This window comes from Choloepus didactylus, chromosome 2 (genome assembly GCF_015220235.1).
Source record: "Choloepus didactylus isolate mChoDid1 chromosome 2, mChoDid1.pri, whole genome shotgun sequence".
NCBI classification, from domain to species: domain Eukaryota; kingdom Metazoa; phylum Chordata; class Mammalia; order Pilosa; family Megalonychidae; genus Choloepus; species Choloepus didactylus.
This window is the reverse complement of record NC_051308.1, coordinates 149,607,541-149,613,540: the sequence shown is the minus strand read 5'-3', so window position 1 is coordinate 149,613,540 and position 6,000 is coordinate 149,607,541.

Sequence of the window (6,000 nt, the reverse complement as noted above, 5' to 3'; positions counted from 1 at the left end):
TCTGATCACAGTGGAACACAACTAGTAGTCAATCACCATCAAAGATCTAGAACATCCACAAGTATCTGGAGGCTAAACAACACACTTCTAAACCATCAGCAGGCCAAAGAAGAAATTGCAAGAGAAATTGCTAAATATCTAAAGACAAATGAAAACAAGAACACAACATATCAAAACTTATGGGATGCAGCAAAGGCGGTATTGAGGGGGAAATTTATAGCTCTAAATTCATACATTAAAAAGGAATTAAGAGCTAAAATCAAAGAACTAATGGAACAACTAAAGAAGGTAGAAAGTGAACAGCATACTTAACCTAAAGCAAGTAGAAGAAAAGAAATAACAAGGATTAAAGCGGAAATGATATGTAAAACAAAAAATAGAATAAATAACACCAAAAGTTGGTCCTTTCAGAAGATTAACAAGATTGACAAGCCCTTAGCTAGTCTGACAAAGTAAAAAGAGAGAAGGCCCAACTAAAAAAATTATAAATGAGAGGGGACATTACTGTGGACCCTGAAGAAATTTTAAAAATCATAAGAGGATACTATGAAGAACTCTATGCCAATAAACTAGATAATTTAGAGTAAATGCATAATTTCTTGGAAACACATGAACAACCTAGACTAACCAGAGAAGAAATAGAAGACCTCAACAAACAAATCACAAGCAAAGAGATCCAATCAGTCATCAAAAAGCTTCCTACAAATAAAAGCCCAGGGCCACATGGCTTCACAGAATTCTGCCAAACTTTAAAAAAACAAAAAACAAACAAACAAAAAAACTGACAGCAATCCTACTTAAACTCTTTAAAAAAATTGAAGAAAATGGAACACTACGTAACTCACTTTATGAAGCCAACATCACTCTAATACCTAAACCAGATAAGATGCTACAAGAAAAGAAAACTACAGGCCTATGTCCCTAATGAATATAGATGCAAAAATTCTCAACAAAATACTGGCAAATCAAATCCAAAGACACATTAAAAAAATCATACACCATGACCAAGTGGGATTCATTCCAGGTATGTAAGGATGGTTTGACAAAAGAAAATCAATGTAATACAACACACTAACAAATAAAAAGGGATAAATCAAATGATCTTCTGAATAGATGCTGAAAAAACATTTGACAAAATTCAGCATCCTTTTTCATAAAAACACTTCAAAAGGTAGGAATTGAAGGAAACTTCCTCAATATGATAAAGGGCATATCTGAAGAACCCACAGCCAGTATAGTACTCAATGGTGAGAGACTAAAAGCCTTCCCTCTAAGATCAGGAACAAGACAAGGATGACCCTGTCACCACTACTATTCAACATTGTGTTAGAATTTCTAGCCAGAGCAATCCAGCAAGACAAAGAAATAAAAGGCATCCAAATTGGAAAAGAAGAAGTAAAACAGTCATTATTTGCAGATGATATAATCTTATATTTGGAAAACCCTGAGAAGTCTATGACACAGCTACTTGAGCTAATAAATTTAGCAAAGTGGCAGGATACAAGATTAATGCACAAAAGTCATTAATGTTCCTATACACTAGAAATGACCTAACTGAAGAGTCACTCAAGAAAAAGATTCCATTCTCAATAGCAACTAAAAAATTAAGTACCTAGGAATAAACTTAACCAAGGATGTAAAAGACCTCTACACAGAAAATTACATAATTCTACTAAAAGAAATAGAAGGGGACATAAAGAGGTGGAAAAATATTCCATACTCATGGATAGGATGTCAATCCTACACAAACTGATCTACAGATTCAATGCAATTCCAATCAAAATTCTAACAACCTACTTTTCAGACTTGGAAAAACTGGTTATCAAATTTATTTGGAAGGGAAAGGGGCCTTGAATTGCTAAAAACATTCTAAAAAAGAAAAACAAAGTGCAAGGACTTAAACTTCCTGACTTTGAAGCTTACTATAAAACCACAGTAGTCAGAACAGCATGGTATTGTCACAAAGATTGACACATTGATCAAAGGAATCCAATTGAGAATTCAGAATAGACCCCCAGATCTATGGTCGACTGACTTTTGATAAGGCCCCCAAATCCACTGCACTGGGACATAACAGTCTCTTCAACAATGGGGCTGGGAGAACTGGATATCCATACCCAAAAGAATGAAAGAGGACCCCTACCTCACACCCTAAACAAAAGTTAACTCAAAGTGGATCAAAGACCTTGTTCTAGTTTGCTAATGCTGCTGGAATGCAAAACACCAGAGATGAATTGGCTTTTATAAAAGGGGGTTTATTTGGTTACACAGTTACAGTCTTAAGGCCATAAAGCATCCAAGGTAACACATCAGGAATTGGGTACCTTCACTGGAAGATGGCCAATGGTGTCCAGAATACCTCTGTTAGCTGGGAAGGCACGTGGCTGGCGTCTGCTCCAAAGTTGTGGCTTCAAAATGGCTTTCTCCCAGGACGTTCCTCTCTAGGTTGCAGTTCCTCAAAAAAGTCACTCTGAGTTGCACTTGGGCTATGTGCCCTCTCTCAGCTTCTTTGGAGCAACAGTCTGCTTTCAATGGCCGTCTTCAAAATGTCTCTCATCTGCAGCTCCTGTGCTTTCTTCAAAGTGTCCCTGTTGGCTGTAGCAAGCTGGCACCTTCTGTCTGTGCTGATATGCTGCTCCAGTAATCAAGGCCAACCCTGAATGGGTGGGGCCACACCTCCATGGAAATTATCAGATTTATCACCTACAGTTGGGTGGGGCACATCTCCATGGAAACACTCAAAGAATTCCAATCTAATCAGCAGTAAAATGTCTGCCCCACAAGACTGCATCAAAGAATATGGCTTTTTCTGGGGGACATAATACATTCAAACTGGCACAGACCTCAACATAAGAGTACCATAAAAATCCTAGAAGATAATGTAGGGAAACATCTACATGACCTAGTATTAGGAGGTGTCTTCTTAGACCTTATACCCAAAGCACAAGCAATGAAAGAAAAAAATAGATAAACGGAAACTCCTCAAACTTAAAAAACTTCTGCACCTCAAAGGAATTTGTCAAAAAGGTAAAGAGGCAGCCAATTCAATGGAAGAAAATATTTGGAAACCATCTATCTGATAAGAGACTGATATCTTGCATATATAAAGAAATCCTAGAACTCAATGACTATAGTTCAAACAGACCAATTATAAAATGGGCAAAAGATATGAAAAGACATTTCTCTGAAGAGGAAATACAAATGGCTAAAAGCACATGAAAAAATGTTCATCTTCACTAGCTATTAGGGAGATGGAAATCAAGACCACAATGAGATATCATCTCACACTAATTAGAATGGCTGCCATTAAACAAACAGGAAACTACAGATGCTGGAGAGGATGTGGAGAAATTGGAACTCTTACACATTGCTGATAGGACTGTATAATGGTAACAGCCACTCTGGAGGACAGTTCAGTGGTTCCTCAGAAAACTAGATAATAACTTACCCTATGATCCAGCAGTTTCACTTCTTGGTATATACCCAGAAGATCTGAAAGCAGTGACACCTACAGATATTTGCACACTGATTTTTATAGCATCATTATTCACAACTGCCAAGAGATGGAAACAATCCAAATGCCCTTCAACAGATGAGTGGATAAATAAAATGTGGTGTATACACACAATGGAATACTACGCGGCAGTAAAAAGGAACAAGGTTATGAGACATGTGACAAAATGGATAAACCTTGAAGACATAATGCTGAGTGAAATAAGCCAGACACAAAAGGAGAGATATTGTATATTACCACTAATGTGATCTCTGTGGAAAATGTAAATTTGGTGTCTTAAAATGTAGAATACAGGGGTTCTAGAGATAGTCAAAACCTAGTGAAGGGGAAACAATAACCTAATATATACAGATGTGAGAATGAGGGTGAACTTAATGGTATGGGAATGGTCAGGAGTGAGTATGGTTCATTAATGGGATTATAAGTATCAGTGATGCATTGAAGGTGAACATGTTCGTAAATGGTTGTTCAAAGGCAAGTAACCCATGGAGTAGCACCACAGAGTCAAATAAGTGTTACCATGATATACTTCTAAGGTATGACACTGCTGCAGGGGGTTAACAACAGAGTGGTATGGAAAAACTACCCATTACATATGAATGACTATATTTAATAGGAGTATCTTACCAACTCTGAATAATTAGGAGCTGATAAGAGCTCTGGGATGTATTATGTTATGATAATTGTTTAATGTTAAGAGTGATGACTGTACAACTAAGTGAAGATAATATAAGAAGCTGACTGTTTATCTTAGGATAGAATATATTTTAAGTCAAGTTAGGAACCCACTACTTAATTAATCAAGCCCTTGACTTGAGACTTGCTCTTGTGAAATTTAGGGTTGTAAATAGGAGGCTGAGCCCTCCTCTAATTATGCTTAAGCGGAGCCTCCAGGCAACCTCTTTGCTCAGATGTGGCCTTTCTCTCTCTAAGCCCAACTTGGCAAATAAATTCTTTAACCCCCCCTCCCCTCCAAGAGGGGCATGACTCCCAGGGGAATGAATCCCCCTGGCAGCATGGGACATGATCCCCAGGAATGAGCCTGGCCCTGACAGTGAGGGATTGAAAATGCCTACTTGACCAAAAAAGGGAAAAAAAAGAAAGGTGACAAGCTGAGGTCACAGAGGCTGAGAGATCCTAAATAGAGTCGAGAGGCTGTTCTGGAGGTTTCTCTTATGCAAGCTCCAGCTAGACATACCAATTGGCCACTGCATGCCATGCCCTTACCAAAAGAAGTCCCCAAATACCTAGGTCCCTACCTGAGATTCTATAAAAGATGCACTCACTAAGTTTTATCTTTCAGAAACTTAAATCCACTAGAGTGTTCCCACACCAGACAAGTCCTAAAACCCAGAGACAACAGCCTCTTCAAGATCAACTATCAGATGCAGACCCCTTTGCAATACTGTTGACACCCCCTTTCAATATGAATAAGTTAGGGTGCTCACTTCCTAGGCACCCCTGAAGATGGAGAAAGAGATTAAATGAGAGGAAGGAGTAGTAACAAACAAGATTGAACAAAGGTATATGAATACTGAAACTTATATAATTATATATAATATATATATATTTGGATGCTGGGGTGTTGGAGTGGCTGGAAGGAGGTAAATTACATGTTGGAACTGTAGCCTATAGCATCCCTTGGGATTTGCTCTATAGCTGCTTGTGGAATTGTGCCTTGAAGGTCTTCACCTTTCTGTATATACCTTGTATTGCATAATAAGGAAAGAACTGAAATTGTGGACTGTAACCCATAACAATTTTTGAAGTTACCTATGTGACTGCTTGTTGAGCTATACATCGAGAGATGACATCTTTCTGTATGTATGTTATATTTTACAATAATAGAAATCATTGAAATTGTGGAACTTTGACCCATGACATTCTTTGAGATTTGCTACTTGTGAAATCGTACATTGAAAGTTATCACTGTTATATATTAATGTTAAAGTTCACAATTTAAAAAATGGAAAAAAAAAAAAGATTGGATTAAAAGAATATGGCTTTTCTGGGGTACATAATAGATTCAAAGCAGCACAGGCCCCTAACCCAGGCCTGGAGCTTCATGCAAGGTTTCCTGGTGGGATGCTGTGTGCTCTTGATCAGGGTCAGTAGTCCTGGAGGTAGAGTCCTGGAGAGACCAAGAAGGCTCCAGAGCAAATTCATGCTAATTATCCCCACCCCCCACACACACACTCAGATATATAAACTGTTTATTAATAGACAAAGCCTATAGACCTATTTCTTCTTGGACACACCCACAGTGGGACCATAGCAGCTAGTGGTTTTAGTATGCTGAACTTGGAAACAACCCCAGAAATGGCACAGACGTCTGTGGGCCCAAATCTTCTTCACTCACTTTAGGTCTTCACCGAGCTTGTTGTCCAGACCTTGGCCAGGGCCTGGCTGTATGTTACATCCTTCATGTCCTTCTTTCTGAGAACCAGTCTGGGATCTTGTACTGGAATGGATTCTGCACTATGGTG